Source organism: Mustela erminea, chromosome 12, assembly GCF_009829155.1.
Source record: "Mustela erminea isolate mMusErm1 chromosome 12, mMusErm1.Pri, whole genome shotgun sequence".
Taxonomy (NCBI): domain Eukaryota; kingdom Metazoa; phylum Chordata; class Mammalia; order Carnivora; family Mustelidae; genus Mustela; species Mustela erminea.
This window is the reverse complement of record NC_045625.1, coordinates 39,422,797-39,440,938: the sequence shown is the minus strand read 5'-3', so window position 1 is coordinate 39,440,938 and position 18,142 is coordinate 39,422,797.

Here is an 18,142-nt window from a genome sequence, read left to right as displayed (position 1 = left end):
TTCCCTATGTCTAACTTATGTCGTTTGTGATGCAGTTAAAAAAAAAAAAATCACCCTCTAGGAAGGAAATGAGAAAATATGAAGAACTGTATTTTAGTAGAAAGAGGGGGAAAAAGAAACCTCATAATTTCATAAATATAATTCATTTTTCAATTTAAGGACTGTGCTTTGTAATACATATTCACAACTAAAAATATTTTAAAATCTGTGCAATTGGAAATATACACATCAAAAGAACTTTTCATATAAAATTTGTCTATAATATACAGAGGCTGGCATTTTAAAAAACAGTGAGAAGTTTCACTTACCTAATCAAAGTTTTTTTGTTAGGTTTATAATTCCATAATCAATATTTTATTTTTAATTATCTGACAATTATCATTTTGGGAGGTGACCAGAAAAAATTAACTTTGAGATAAAAAATTGCCTATGTACATGTAAGCTCCTTCTTTAGAAAAAAAATTTTATAAAAATTTTTTGTTGAAGTCTGCCCCAAAATAACAAGTGTTGAAAATCTTTCACAGTCTGAGATCACATATATTATCAAAATATTAAGGAAGGTTAGTATTCGATATTAATTATTTGCAGTGACTTCATAGCTTCACCCAGTAAATAAAAGTTCACAAACCATATACAGGATTACACTTTCCTAAATTTCATTATTATCTTTTCTTTTTGCTTATCTTTACTAATAAAATCATGCAAATATCCCAGTCTGGTTTGTAGCTGCTTTTTTTATTAAGTTATAGGAGCAGTATTTAATTTTATAGAGGCACACAATGAGTAGAAACTAAATTATTCCAAATTATCATAAATAATTCTGAGAAATAGCCCTTGTGTCCTTGAGTCCTGTTTACACTTACAGCTATAACACATACTAATTTATCATTACCTGGTATTACACAGTGATTTTACTTTATGAGCAACGGGTATTATTTTGTTTCACCCACATAACTATACAAATATTTATTAAAGTTATTACTCCACTAACTTTCCATTTTAATATCAATTAGCTTATTCTCACAACAGATCTATCTATATTATAGATATTATTAATATATCTTATGGATGAGGATACTGAAGCACACAAAACTTAAATAACTTGTCCACGTTCGTGCCACAACTTATAGAAATTTGATATCAGCCAAACTGGCAATTGATTTTTGTGCTATTAACTAGCAAGGTATCCAGGATCCCTAGTTTATAAGAAAACAAAGCTGTTTACCAGTTCAAATGGAATTTGTTTTAAATCCTACCACAAAGCAAAAATCCTAGTGTTTATTTGGGATTCCTTTACTCCTCCTTCTGTGCAGTTATGTATGTGATTTTATACACGCACACACATGCACATACACACAAGCATACATGCGTGTGGGTGCACACACACACCTATGTACATACATAGTCAGTTCAGAGAAAATGGGGCTGGGTGACTGGCTCTGTAGTTCACATTGGTCACTGCTCATGCTCACGTTACACAAATACATGGGACAGTGGACACTTCAAAGCTTTGGCTTGGCTGTGCTTCTTTGTCTGCTAAAAAGTTACCCGAAACCCATAATTCTTAGTGCTTATTCCCACCACTTCCTCCCTTCCTTTCTTTACGGAGAAAATGCCTTTCCAGTGTACTGTGTGTGAATCCCTTTAGACACTGAATATATCTTTCTCTTTTTATAGAAACTACTTTCCTTCACCTTAACCTTGTCACCTTTCCATCTTCAACTCCAAGCCTTGGGTTCCATTCTAACTAGAACACATCATTGTAGGTGTTTCTTTTGCATTCTCACCAATGAAGTCAGGTTTTATGTACAAAAAGAAAAGGAAAACTTTAATTACTAATTCAATTAATCATCCTACCGTGGTTCTTAGAAACGATGGAAAATGCATCTACGAAGCATCCCCTAAATTAACATAGCCAGTGAGCTCACAGAAAACCACACAAAGAAACAAACCAACTAAGTCACTGCCATCAACCCCAACACTGGGGGATAAAAGTTTGTATGAGAGGCAGAACTGTGTATCAGAAAAAGGCATGTGGGAGTCAAAAAACATGGTTTGCAATTCACTTTTCTTTTCCAGGTGCCTTTGACAAAACTTGGTCCTGAGTTTTCTAATTTCAAAATATAAAACAAACAGATAATGGTATATACTGAGCACTTTCATTAACCGAAATACTTCAGGAAGCCTTCAAAAATCATATTAGCTCCCAGTTCTTCATAATCTCTATTAGGTATGTATTCTTACTACACTCCATTTTTCAGGTAACAAATATTAAGGGTTAGAGATATAAAGTAACTTACACATTTAACTAGCAGAAGACCACATACATGATAGATGAAAGAACTGAGATTCAAACCCAGATTTGTTGGAATCCAAATCCCATGATCTTAAGCCATGTGCCACTCACCTTCCAGAGTTTCCAGGAAAAAATACAAACTCATTATGGACTTCAGACCACTTCATAGAGCAAAACTTTCTTTCATATTATGACATTTTTGGCTCCCTAAGTATATCATAACCAGGTTAATTGCAAGATACATGACTTTTACTTTTGTTCTCTTTTGTCATTTTCATAACTTAATAAATACACACTAATGTATTCACACCTGCTCAGTGATCTCATTACATGATTATGAATCATTACATGATTATAGGAAAATGACTATCCCATAAAGTACAATATATAATCATGTATATTGTACTTTATGGGATAGTCATTTTCAAGAAAACAAAAATATATGAAATAGTAAAGTCTTTAACTGCCACACATTCAGATTAATATTTAAATTTTCTGTTTAAATCAAGACACCAGATATAACTGAATTGGTCACCATACATAGAATATGTTCTGGTGCATATGTTTTTGCTATTATTGGAATCTTTATAGTATATAAAAGCAAAACTTAGATTTGTTATCAAGGCCATCAAGATCATTACTCCACTTTTTGATGTGAAATTTTCTACTTCCCTGTAACATAAATGTATTAAATTTGACATTACAGGTTGGTATTTTTAAAAGCTTCTAGAAATATTTTTTTTATAATTAAACAATTATGTACTCTTTAAGTGTCAGCTCTCTTTTCTCCACATTTAAATCATTCCATTTACAGATTATCCTACATGGTCTATATTGTGATGATTTTCCTCTTACCAGGAACATATACAATATGCAGTATAACCAACAAAACATTTTTTTCCCCTAAAGTTACTGTGGGTGAGACATTGTCAAAAGTGTTTTAAAGATTGTTCTTTACTCCCTGTACATCGAGATTATTCCCCTGCTCCCTACCTCTGTATACTGACTAGTTCTCAGGCAAGAGTCATTTTGGTAATTTTCATTTATAAATATAACTGGAGTTCCCTTGATAATGAACATTAAACTTCAGAGCAAACTGACTTTGGTGTCATAATTGATTAGTCTAAACTTTCTGCTAATTGAGGTTTCCAGTGCTTGCTAGTTTTCTCTTTTTCCTCTCCTGCCCTCCATTCAAAGCTCACCCGACCAATAAACCTGGGTATCTCCCCAGTATCCAGAATTAAGTCATTCTTTTTGTTTCTCTTAATCTTAAGATCATCTACATTAAAGTTTCTGTATTTTTAGGGGCTAAGTCCTCTTTATACAATAGTAGTTTAAGTTTTCTTAAATTAAGACAATTAATAGAAAAGTTTGACATTTCATTCATCACAGTCCCTAAATTACATAAAATAATGTTTCGATTCTTAGGTTTTTCAGTGTTTTCTGTCAGAACATGTAAGTTATTATAGATACAGTGGATATAAAATTTTCTTCTGCCAATACAAAGCAAAACTTTAATACATATATACTATGATTTCTTAAAGCAAGTTTCTGAGATCCAAATGTTAGGCACTAAAACAAAATAAAAATTTTTGTAGTCATCTGCACTTTTTTCCAGTAACTGTAAGTGCCATACTCTTTTTCAAAGATATTTTTTTGCCCCCAAACTGATTGAATGCCACACTGGACTCCAAGATTTACCCTTTTAACAGAATTTTGACTTGACTTAGATTAGTGAGAAAGAAAATAAACACAACTGCTTTGGTGATATATTGCTGTAATGCATCATCAGAGTATCACTCATGTGATAAACTACAATATTACTATAATTTATCATCAAGAGTGCTGTCACTCTAAAAAAGTATTAGTGTAATACATCAGCAGCCATCACTATGTGCTGCCACTTCCAACATGGTTTAAGGAATTCTACTGTGCTATCATCTGCCAGGGAGAAAAGAACACCCTTCCTAAGCAGGAGCATAATGGATTAATTTTATTTGAAAATTGTCTTCAGAAACCCACTTTTTCCCATGTCTCTGTCTTCTCAACTTTTATTAATTTATTTGCTCCTTCAGCTCTTTATAGTACCTAAACACATTTCTATAAATGGTTCTCATTCTGTACACCTCGCTAAACTTTTCCCTCTCATACTACCCCACTCTTCAGTAAACAACTGCCTCTCTAATTACTTCTGTTCATTCTCCCCTGAAGAATTCAACATCTACTTTCAGTATTTTACTGGTTTCCTACCAGCAATGGGTGTCTTTTATCTTGTTTTATAGTTCAGGCCCTGAATGATGCACATTTGTTATATATCTCCTTTCTAGGCTGTTTTTAGGGGTTTTGACTCACATCTGGTCATAATAACATACACCTGGATGCTGTGATAGCCAGGGCTGAAGCTAGACTAATATGAGGACTTTTTTTCAATCACTCACTGTTCAGCATATATTTCTCTGCCATCTCATCCCAGCTAAGTAAAAACACCTTAGAAATATTAAAATGAACTAGGTATTAGACTTAAGTAATAATTATTTTAGGTGTTTGTGGTATAAAATATGTTGGAGAATTTTTTTTTTCATTATGTGTTTGAATATTTAGGGAGTATTGGGACCCTTGCAATTTACTTTAAAACAGTTTAGCAATAAAGTTAGACAATTAGATAGTTATATTAAATTCAGCAAAATGTTAGTAATTGAATCTAGTTGCCAGGTAAACAGGTGTTCATTATTCTACTTGTTTCTACATTTTTATATATAAAAATTTTCCCAAAAAGTTTCACACACAAAAGAAACTAGAGAAACATAATATAAAAACTTCATTTAAACCCTAGTCCTAAAGGAACAAATGTACAGCTATTTCATTAAGAAGTAGTTTAATTTTTAAAATCCACTGACTTTAGGAGTCATTAATTAGGTGACTATAATAATTGCACTGTTTTGGGGAAACCCTTAATTTCAGAAATACGTATTCATCTATTTATGGATGAAATGATATGATTTTGTATTTTGTTTTTATATATGAATGGAGAAGAATGTAATATATTAAATAATTAATAAATAATTATTATAATAAGGTTATAATAACCATAATTATTTTTATCAGTAGTAAGTACTGGTACTTGAATGTATATATGAGGGTTATTTATATTATTTCCCGTTGTTTTCTGAATGTTGAAAATTCATATATTAATACCAAAGGGAAACCTAGAATAACTTTTTTCTAGCTAAATTTCAAAGATTAATAATGGAGATTTCTCCATTTATTGTTTCTATACTAATTTCCAGGTACTTAGCTGATATATTTGCTTAACTAATCATAAAAATGACATGAAAAGATATCATCACTCCTGTCTCCAAATAATAAAATTAAGGTCAGAGAGATTAAGTAATGAGTTAAAGTTTACGCAGTTACCTGAAGGACTCTCAAGTGGTCAATGGCATCTCTGCCTCATACACAGTGCCACAGCAGCCCCTATCTGGAACATCACCTGTCTTGGTATAGAGGAAAAAAGTAACGTGACAAGCTCGAAGCTAATTTGGGACAGCTTTTCCTCAGAAAAGACATTATACCATCACTCATGCTTACAATTAATAAATTAATAATTAATGAATTCATATAAGCAAGAGTGCCATCAAAGAGTAAGGGATCACATAATCCTCCTATAGAAAATGACCTAGTGGGCACCTGGGTGGCTCAGTTGGTTAAGCAACTGCCTTTGGCTCATGAGCCTGGAATCCTGGGATCGAGTCCCGTATCAGGCGCCCAGCTCCATGAGGAGTCTGCTTCTCCTTCTGACTTTCTCCCCTGTCATTCTCTCTCTCATTCTCTATCAAATAAATAAATAAAATCTTAAGAAAAAAAAAAAGAAAAGAAAATGACCTAGCAGGTAGGAGATGAGAAATATTTGGTTTAATAGTACTGACACATCACAACCATATTACTTAAATTACTGAACGTAACTATCATAAATATCATTGTCAATATATAAAAAACTGCATGATGGTACCATAAGGATAACATGAGATACTGTTCAATTGACCTCTACTGAGCTACTCACTCTACAGAAGTAGAAATTATTATTTTAGAATTTATTATGTCAACTTCTGTGAGTCACATGCCAAAATTTGAAATTTAAGAGAAAAAATGATAATAGGTCTAACAAAGTTTGAGTTTTCAAAACATTTTTCTTAAGTATAATCTACTGGACCCATCCAAGTGTCTGCTAAATACCACTTAAAGTTACAGTATTCTGAGAAATATGGAATGCATACCACTCTAAATAAACACTATGATAAAATACAATCATTATTTTGAATAAATATTTTAGAATACAGAGTGAATGAATTCCAGAAAGCAAGTGGGATGTTCAGATTCTTTTACATGCTTTTCATGTATTTCTCTAGCTATTGAAAAAATAAATACTTCATATAGCTAATAATGAATTTAAAAGATAAAAATCACATGCACTTATAAACAAAGATCATGACAACAGATGAAAAAATCATGGTTGCAATTTATTTTGAGATCCTTTCGAAGAACTGACACTGTCTTCAACTCACTCCTATTCTACACAAGTGTCAGAAACAGTATATGAAATGATATAGAAATAAAAATGTATGGAAAATTTATTTATTGAGCCCATAATATGTGTCAGGCAGTGTTTAGATTCTGGGAATAAGCCAATAAACAAGACATAGTCCTGTCCTCAGGTAGTATAAGGAAGAATATAAGATCACAGTCGGGTTTAATGGTGGGTGGTAACCGGTATATCCAGAGTACTCTGGAAAAGTATGTAGTACTTTGGGAAGGATGGTAATACAATACAATCATCTGCTAAGGCTCCTGGACTGAGTGATTTCTAAAAAGAAATATGAAAACTGAACAGGAATTATTTCTGTGAAAATTAGGGGCAGAATTGAGCCAATAAGTCAAATGGAACAGTTTTGAAAAGATGCCAGGTTAAACAAAGTGGGACACATTCTGGGAACTTCAGTAACAATGGGTTGAGCAAGGGCTGATTGAAATATGAGGCTAGAGGGGAAAAAAAGGGGGGAAACTGAGTGAAATATTCCTGGTCTTTGAAAGGTACAACTGAACAAAAAGGAGCCATTAAAAGGTTTTAAACAAGGGTAGAAAATTATCATATTTGAAAAAGCATTAGAATGCTTTTCCTTATATCCAGTTTATCTAAAAAATCTCAGATAGAAGATAATCAGAACTAAATGTGAAATGGCATTTGTGACTCCACTGAGGATTTTAAAAATGGTTCTATATATTATTTAAGATTCTTTAAAAATGTATTTATTTAAGAGAAGAAAGAAAGAGCACAAGCCCAGGAAGGGGGAGGGAGAGGGACAAGCAGAGCCCAGAGCTCCATTTCAGAACCCCCGAGATCATGACCTGATCCAAAATTAAAGTCTCATGCTTAACTGACTGAGCCACCCAGGGGCACCAAGATTGTATCATTAAAATACTTTTTAAATTCCTTCTTGATCCTTGGTGACTAATTAGAAAAACTATAGTGGGTGGTAACTGCTTAATGATGAGATCATTAAGAGATGCCCTAAACTGATTGGTGTCTTGATAAAAAGGAGAAATTTGAACACAAAAAAAGACACGGACAAAGGGAAAACGATACAGAGGTGACCATGTGATGACAGAGACAGAGACTACACTAACACAGGTACAAGCCAAGGAATACCAGTGAATCCTGAAATTAAGAAGAGGCAAGGAAAAATTCTAGTCAAAGTCTCAAAGCTTCTGATGCCTGGATTTGGGGCTTCTAGACTCCAGAATTCTAAGATAATACATATGTGGTATTTTAAGCAACCTAGTTTCTGGTACAATGGTATGACAGTCCTAGCAAACAAGAGAATCATTTGCATGTTACATATATATATGTCTGTGTGTGTGTGGGGGGGGAATCCTCTGCTAGATAGGATGTAACCTGACTCACAGCAAGCTACAACAAGATTCTTCCCCATGAAGAGTAACATTTTTAATAAAAGTGGGTGCCATTCAGATGATAGTACCCTGAAAAGAGAAGTGTCTGAGGATATTACTTTATAGAGGAAATTCAATCATTTTCATTACTCATCACCCATGTTGACTTCAGATAACAGATAATGATTCTTCAGCGGGGAAAAACCCTCTCTGGCTCATAGAGCACATCTGGTTTGGTTATGTAACTACTTCTACACATTCAATGTTGGAAATAGCATCTAGCTAATCAGAGCACTGTATCTCCTTGGCCACAGCAGATACTCACAGACATACATGTGACCTAATATAATCATCTATACCCCAATAATGGGAATTTCATGAAATTATTCACAATGAGACTATCCCTGAGACTATTCATGATAAAGGTGGTGGAATCTCAACTGTGCTGGGGCTACCAGGTTATCCTATGATAATGCCAATTAAAACAAAACCATGCCCTTGATGAAACAGGATCCTATGGATGAGCATCTTTTGTGTTCTTGGATCCAGCTGGGAAATCCCACCTGCTCCATTGCCACAGATGCCCAAGATCAAATTTACTAATATGTGCTAGTATAACACCTTGGGAATAAATTTCAGCCCAGGTTAAGAGTAGGCTGGCTGGAGTGATGCTACACCTGGGAAATTGATATTGGATTCCTCCACGCAGGATACACTCAAAATATGCTGGGCTTGTTTCCTGATACTTGCTCTGGATGATCTGAGTGCTCTCTGTTAAGAAGAATCCAGTGTCGATTTCCCGGGCCTATGATAACTCCAGCCAGCCCATGTTCAGATCTGGCTGAAAACAATCCCTAAAGGTATTATGATAACCAGTACATATAAAGGTAAACAATCTCCAGAACAGATGACAGAGACCAGTGGGGTGGCTCATACAATGCCCATAAAATAGTAAGAAGAACTAGAAGAACTTTTCAAAGAGCATCTTCAAGCCTGCTGATTGGTGTTTAGTAATAGTATCTTTTACCGCATCTTTTTTTTTTCCCCCCACCGCATCTTTTAACTACAATCAAGTAAGTCATATCCGTTTGCCTGGGTTATGTTGGCCACACTCTACCACACCACCTTGGAAAAAAATCATGAAATAAGATAAACAATTTTTTTAAAAGATTTTATTTATTTATTTGACAGACAGATCACAAGTAGGCAGAGAGAGAAGGGGAAGCAGGCTCCCCACTGAGGAGAGCCAGATGGGGGGCTCCATCCGACCTGAGGCGAAGGCAGAGGCTTTAACCCACTGAGCCACTCAAGGTGCCCCGATAACCAATATTTTTGAAAGGAAAAGTTCAATGAAAGTTGAAAGCTAATCAAGCATAATTTTATGTTTACCAATAAAGTTCCAATAATTGTAATTCCTTTTCTATTTCCTGTATTGTCTTCAGTATTAGTTACCTAATTGGGATCTGACAAATCTGCAGTAAAAGAGAAAACTGCTTAACTATGTTCAAAGGTTAAACGATCTATTTTACCAGGAAACTTTTTTCTATTATCTTCATAGGCAGAGTTTTCCTTTACCCACAAACTGGAAATTAACTCACTCAAGGATGCAATCAATAATATAACTGCCATTTCATATCTTTTCTTGGCTGACTTTGCCCAAGTGCAATGTACAGATCATTTACTCAATTTTAACAATTAAAAGGCATGTATTCCTTCGGTTCTCACTTTTAGGATTATATATGCTCAAAAATTATAGATACTGTTGTATATTGAAAAACTATAGATCACCCTAAATTTACCACACATAAACATCAGATAATATTTTTGCTCCCATATTTGCTCCTTCAAAACAAAACCAAATAAAACAAACTCATTCCACACATCCCAGGAAACACACAAAAATATTTACAAGTGAATGCCAAGAAAAATAGATTTTCTATTTCCGTTGATTTTACCTTATTTTTATCTCTATTTGTTTACACTCTCTAATTTTTTTAAAAGATTTTATTTATTTGACACAGAAAGAGATCACAAGTAGGCAGAGAGGCAGGCGGGGGGCGAGGGGAGCAGGCTCCCTGCTGAGCAGAGAGCCAGATGCAGGGCTCCATCCCAGGACCCTGAGACCATGACCTGAGCTGAAGGCAGAGACTTAACCCACTGAGCCACCCAGGTGCCCCACTCTCTAATGTTCTTAACATATTTGCACAGTAGTACATGTATATGAACATCCATATCCTAGGGTGGGGATGTTTATGTACATATTTTTACTAATAGGGAGGATGCTGTAAAGTTTGGGAGATGTATCTATGAAAAATTAAAATTACTTCCCTTTAAATAGAATGTTGTTTCCTTTCTCATTTGATTACTCAATCATTCTATAAATATTTATTTAATATCTATGATGTACCAATTACATAAACTGAGGTATTGTCGGCTTATTAAATAAGATAAAACAAGGCAAACAGAACAAAATTAAAATGTCAAAAATCTCTGCCTTCAAAGAGGCTACACTCTGGATCTTTGTAGAAAACTCTTAAAATGAGATGGCTTTGGAATTATCTGCTGACTTGCCTTTCTTCCTCACTGAGATACTAGATTCCATGGGGCAGAGGCTGAAAACATCTTTAAACTACATCTTGTTCAGTGTCGTATTTGCCAATTGATAAATAATACATGTTTTTTTGTGTTATATTGAACTAAACTTTCTGCTTTTCTGCTTAAAGGTCCCCCCAAAATCTTAGGACTTTTTTTATTCTGTTAATTTTCTTAAGTGTTTAGATAATTTTGGGAGAGTGTTTTACAAGGCCACTTATGTCTGGTGTTATTCCTTTAAGAAAATTACCTCGGCTCTTAATAATTTCTCTAAATTTCACCTAACCTTCTATTAGAAGCTTTTTTTTTTCCTTTGTTCCCTACAGACTGCTTCCCACTTATGAAAAAGCACATTTTTACATCAACAATAACCACAACCTGGACAATAATTTTCATTCTTCTTTTTTCACCTCTTTAGAGACTCCAAAACAAAATATGCCTACATTTCACTGTACTGATTGTACTCCATTTTGACTCCATTTTGGTTACTGTCAATGCAAAATTTCTTTGAATGATGGAAATTCCATCACTTTCTTTTAACCCCTAAATCTTATGGTGTATGTAGTTTCTGTAAATTACATAGTTACTTAGTTAAATTAGCAAATGTTAGTGAATTGTTCTGGAGTTCTTAAAAATAATTTGTTCCCAATTGCAAAAAGGTATTCTTGAGCTAAAAGGAGGAAAAAAGGAAACTGCGTTTTATTTAGCGCTCTTTCAGATCTTTCATACAGATTTTCTCATTTTAAACTTACCAACCCAAAAATAAGATTTGTAATTCCTCTTAGATGAAGAAGCTTGTCTCAGTTCATTCAGTTATGTAGTGACTCTAAAGACCTCGTCCCCCACCGAAAATCCATTCCACATCACACCAATCAAATTTGCAGTTAAGAGACTGAATCTGACACAAGTGGCCATGCCTTTCAGCCACTTTATTTCACTTTAAAACATACTCTCTCTATTCATTTTGAATTGCTCCATACAACAGATTTCCTCCCATCTCCTTAATTGAAAGGTTAGGTCTGAGAAATTGCTTATTTTCTGTGTCTGGTAGGAACAAAGTGTTCAGTGGTGAATGCAGGACTGCAGCTGCATTAAATGTGTGTCTTATGAATTTAATAACATTGGCTACTTCTGTAACCTCACTAGTAATATTAGGAACTGATCGGCATGGCTGTCTAATTTCAGGAGCCTGAATCAAAATGTGGCCATTTCAATTTGCCATTCACATAAATTCTGCCTGCTTTCCTTACGGGTTATACATCACTGGTCACAGACCTTACTCTGTGCAAGCAGAAAAGGTGTCAGGTGGTGCTGTGACTGAGTACATCTGACTAGAATCCTAAGTAATACAGGGTTTGTGATAGTGATTTCATTTCTACAAATCTGTGTGTCGTTCCTCCCCTTGATTTATTGATACACATGTTTCACAGGCAAGCAACTCATTTACTTATGTGTTTTTAGCAAAGGAAAGGGGAAAGAGACCAATAACAAAATACAAGCAGTCCAGTAAGCAATGTGAGAACAAGGACAGCAAATCTGAAAATTAGAAATTGCTACATTGTGCACAAATATGTACAAATATTTTAACTAAACTGCCAAGGAGACAAAGTAAACTGCATGTTAATTTCTAAACACTGCTTTTTTCTATTAACTTAATGAAAGACATTTGATTATATGCACATAACATCTCAATCATACATTAACTGCAAATCAGAAAAGCAAAGATGAAGAGATGTAATAGAACAATGCACATTAAAACTACAACATTCTTGGTAACATAACATTAAGGGAGATTGGTCAAGTTTCTCTGATCATATATGACCTGCCACACTAAGGTCTCTAGCTAAGGAGCTTATGTTTTCCACCTTTTCTCATAATTGTTCATTCCCTTCTGCTACCCTCCAGCGCCATCAGTTAGAAAGCAAACAACTTTGTAACTTGATTCTTGATCCCAGACCCTTGAATGCAGGGGGAGCCAGTAAAATATCTTGAGTCGTCTCTGTGCTGAACCAACCCATTTGACCCATCCCCAAATCACAGCCCTCTCTAAGTTACCGTTTTACTCACTGTACCCTGTGTGGAAATCTCGGTACGTTTCAAGAGGCAAAGTGAAAAAGGTTTTGCAAAGCATCTACATAAAGTCATGGGTAAAAGATTTTGCTGTGCTCTGAATTGTTTGTAGTTGAGCTTCCCTGTTCCCACAATAGATCATGGAGTATATTAAACCCAGGAGTGCTTGGCTTTTCCTTCATATAAATGCTTTCAGGGGTGTCAGCACACAAGCCAGGTTTTTCTGCTTACCTGCATGAAGCCCCGATTCTGTCATCAACTATGTCAGATTCATTTTCAGACACCACACACAAGGAGAGCTTAATGCTATTCAGGGCAACTGGTTCAGCAATGTTTTCTTTCTTTTTCTACTCCCCTTTTTTCCTTTGAAGTATTTCACATAAAAATAAAAATGAACAGGCCCCACAATCAAAATAGTAGCTGTCCAAAAAGTATTAAAAGAGAGGTGCTTTGTGTACTGTAGTTGATATATTTGTCACGTCATTAAATCCAGGTTTAATTCTAAGAGGTTATTATTGGGTTCCCTGATATGCTTCACTTTTCTATCTTGTCCTCAGACTTTCTAGACACTTATTACATAAACTAACTTACAAACATTTTACTCATGGTAGTGTCTATTGCAAGACTTAAAGTAGTAGAGTGACAAGATCTCTTTTTTCTTTTAAAAAGATCTCACCAGCTGCTAGTGGAAAAAGGATTCCGGGTGGAGGTGAGCGCAGAAGAAAGAGCTGGAGGAGACTTGGATAGGTTAGGCTGTGATCTGAAGTAGGATTAACAAGGCAGTGAGGGAGAAAAGTAGAAGGCTTAAAGATGTATTTTGAAAGAAGGATCAAGACATTTTACATGGGAAATTCTTCCTGGAGGCTGGAACACCCTTCCACCCCTTCTGTCTAGCTAAATAATACTATTCCTTCCAAGCCTTCACTCCCAGGGAGTCTCAGTCCCGAGTGGCCTGAGTAATGGTCATCGAAATGACTCCTTAGGGTCGTGTCTTCACCTCACAAGGGCAGCTCTCTCCAACCATTTCTCTACTTGTCACCCTCATGCTACTCTAAAGTGTTCAGAATTAAAATCAACATTTTCCATTTCTGTAATCTTAACACCAAACAATATTTTTGAGATACACCAAGCTTACCAATTAAGATTGGATTTGACTGCATGAAGCAGAATACTTAACTCTCAGTGACTTAAATATTGTTTTCATACAACAAGATGTATAGAGGTAAGTGCAGCGGAGTTCATTCACTTGCTCAAGTGCCGGAAGCTCTATATCTGTGATGATTTTTCCTTTCCCTAGCAGGCAATATTGTAACTGCACTGAAAGTGAAATGGACTGGAAGGTTGAGAAACCAGTATTATCTTTTCTTTTTATCAGGAAAAGCAAAACACTTCCCAGAAGCTCCCCCAAACTGCCATTTATGTTGAGTTAGAATTGTTTCACACAAATCCATAGGTTCAAAGGAGACTAGAGAAGCAAGAATATAGTTTTTCTGTCTTCCGTAGAAGTAAAAAGGACAAAGGGCATTTGAAATCCTTAATAACTTAGTGAGCCAACCACAGTTACTTAACCTGATGCTCAAAACTGTATTTCAATAAATTATCGAAATGCTTAGTCATCAGTAATCTTCAGGTAATATAAACAATACATATGCAAAATTAATAAAAGGCTACTAGTTATTACTACTATTTGATGTAAAATTGGGCTAAAACTAAATAAATTTCAAGTATCCTTCTCTGTTCTAACAAAATGTTAACTCAAATTTGATGTTAACTCAAATTTGACAATCATCATAAAACTTAAAATTTTGAGTTTCACACTTTAGAGATCATGCCTAGGCATTCATATGTAATGACTCTATTAGTCAGCTTGACCTGTCATAACAAAATACCATGGACTGGGTGGCTCAAACAACAGAAATGTATTTACTCACACCTGGGGAGGCTGCAAGTTGGAGAGCGGAGAGCGAGCATGGCTGGGTTCTGGTGAGAGCTCTTTTCCTGGCTTGCAAATAACTACCTTTTCACTGTGTGACCACATGGAAAAAGACAGAGAGAGAGGGAGAGAGAGAGAGAGAGAGGAAAAAATGAGATTTATTCTCCTTCTTATAGAGCTACAGTCCTATTGGATTAATGCCTCACTCATGACTTCATTTAACTTTTATTACCTCTTAAAGACCCCTATCACCAGATACAGTTACATTTGGGGTTGGGGCTCCAACATTTGAATTTGGGGAGAACACCATTATGCCCATAGCAATTATACAGCCAGTTAGTTATTTCCCATGAATTTTCTTCTGCCAGTCCATGATCATATACATTTGGATATCTAGCATTAATTTATTCTGTATGACGTTTTTTTAATTTATTTTGTGTGTGTGTTCCAAAATTCATTGTTTAAGCACCACACCTAGTGCTCCATGCAATATGTGCCTTCCTTAATACTCACCACCAGGCTCACCCAATTCCCCATCCCCCTCCCCTCCAAAACCCTCAGTTTGTTTCTCAGAGTCCACAGTCTCTCAGGGTTTGTCTGAGTGACTTTTATATTCAAATGCATTTCATTTAGAATGGTGGACTCAAAGGTATTATTGTATATTTTCTCAGGAATTTTACTGGGCAATATAAGATCTAACATATCTTATAAATATGCCTGATAAACCTTCATCACAATCAAGATAATATACCTACCACCCTTAATTCTTTCTCATGACTCTATAATATCACTTCTATCCTTCCTCATCCCAAGACAACTGCTAATCTGCCTTCGGTCAGTACAGATACATTCTTTTTAAGATTTTATTTATTTATTTGACAGACAGAGATCACAAGTAGGCAGAGAAGCAGGCAGAGAGAGAGGAGGAAGCAGGCTCCCCGCTGAGCAGAGAGCCCGATGCAGGACTCAATCCCAGAACCCTGGGACCATGACCTGAGCCAAAGGCAGAGGTTTAGCTCACTGAGCCACCCAGGCGCCCCAGTACAGATACATTTTATAAAATATTATACAAATAAACGATCACATAGGTTACACTTCTTTTGGCCTGACCTCTTTTCAGTAAATAAAATCATGTATAACTTCATTTGTTGTTTTAGTGCACATTAGTAGTTTATTCCTTTTAGTCTTCAGTAGTATTTCATGTATAGCCACACCACAATTTATTTAATCAATTCACCTACTGGTGGACATCTGTTGTATCCATTTTTCAGCAAAGACAGATGTTATGAACTTTTGTATATAAGTATTTATATACAATTGAATATTTAGGAGTGGAACTGTTAAGTGGTATGGAAGGTATATATATGTATATGCATAAAGAAATATTAAAAGATTTCCAAATACTTGTACCATGTACACTTCCACCATCAGTGCAGGAGGATTCCAGTTATTCCACATCTTCCTGAACTTCCTACATATAGTCAGGCTTTTTCAATTTTAGACAATCCATTAGATGTGCTGTAATATCTTTTTGTAGTTTTAATTTGCATTTCCATAAGGACTAGTACTGATGTAGATATTATCATTTGTTTTGTTATCCATATATCTTCTTTAATAAAGTGTATGTTTAAATTTTTTCTTTCTTTTTAGTGATTTTTATATTTTTTGAGAAATATATATATGCACATATAATTATAATTAATTATAAATTATAAGCCACTTGTCTAACATCTAATTCACAAGGAATTTCTTCCAGTCTGTGCATCTTTCAACATCTTGTTGGAAAAGCAGACATGACTAATTTTGATGAAATCCAAATTATCAATTTTTGAGCAATCATGCCTATGATATCATACCAAAGGAATTTTTTGCCTCACAAATATCACAAAAATATTCCCCTATATTGTCTTCTAGAAGTTTTAAAGTTTTGGTTTACACTTGGCCCTATATTAATTTTTTGAATATGGCCCATAGTATGGATCAAAGTTTATCTATCTTTGTATCCATACATGTATATATGGATACATACATCAATTTCTTTATCTATATCCCTAAAATTGGCCCAGAACCATTATGGAAAAGTTTGTCTTATGTTATTAGAGTAATGCTGACTTCATAGAAAGAGTTGGAATTATTCTTTCCTCTTCAATTACCTGAGAAAATTTATACAGAATTGATGCTAATTCTTCTTTAAAATGTTACAGACATCAAAAGTAAAGTCATCTGGACCTATCTTTTAAACCACACAAATGATTTATTTAATACAGAGAGGCTTATTCAGCTGATCTATTCTTGGATGAGCTTTGGGACTGTCATTTTTGTAAAATCTATCCATTTTAAACAATTGTCCAACTTGTTGATAAAGTTATTGACAATATTTTATTAGTATCTTTTTAGTATCCGTATAATTTGCAGCAATGTCACATTTCTCATTTCCCATGTTAGTAACATGTGTCTTCTCTCATTTTTCTTGGTTAGCCTGATTATAGGTTTATTAATCTATATATATCTAATATATATAAAATCTAATATATATATAGAATATATATAATCTAATATATATTCTATATATAGAGAGAATATATAGAATATATTCTATATAGAGAGATTATATATTATAATATATTTAATATATTATAATTATATATTATAATTATTGAGATAAAGATCTGTGGGAACAGATCTTTTTAATATACAGATTATATATATTATATAATATATATAATATATTATAATATATAATCTCTCTATATAGAATATATAGAATCTATATAATCTAATATAATATATTAGATAGATATATATAATATAATCTATATAATCTAATATAATATAGGTTCTTTTCTGAAAGAACACACTTTGGGTTTCATTGATTTACTTATTATTTTCCCATTTTCTATTTATTGATCTCCATAATACTAACTTTTATTATATAGTTTCTGATGCCTATTTAGAGCTTGATTTGATTTTTTTTTTAACTGGAGGATCAGTAACTTGTGACCCTTCTCTTATACAGCCATTCACTGCTGTAAGTTTACCTAAAAGTAATACCTTACCTGCATCCTATAAATTTTGGTATGTTGTATTTGCATTCTCTTTGGGAGAAAAATACTTTCTAATCATCATTTTGATTGCTTTTCTGACCTATACATTTAAAAATGTATTAGGTTTCCAAATATTTGAGACTTTTTTCAAATGTGTTTTTTATTCATGCTAATTATTACCTTTGTGGTGTTAGAACTTATTTACTGTGATTTAATTTCATGGAGCTTTATTTAGATTTGCTTTTATGGTCCAGAAAATTG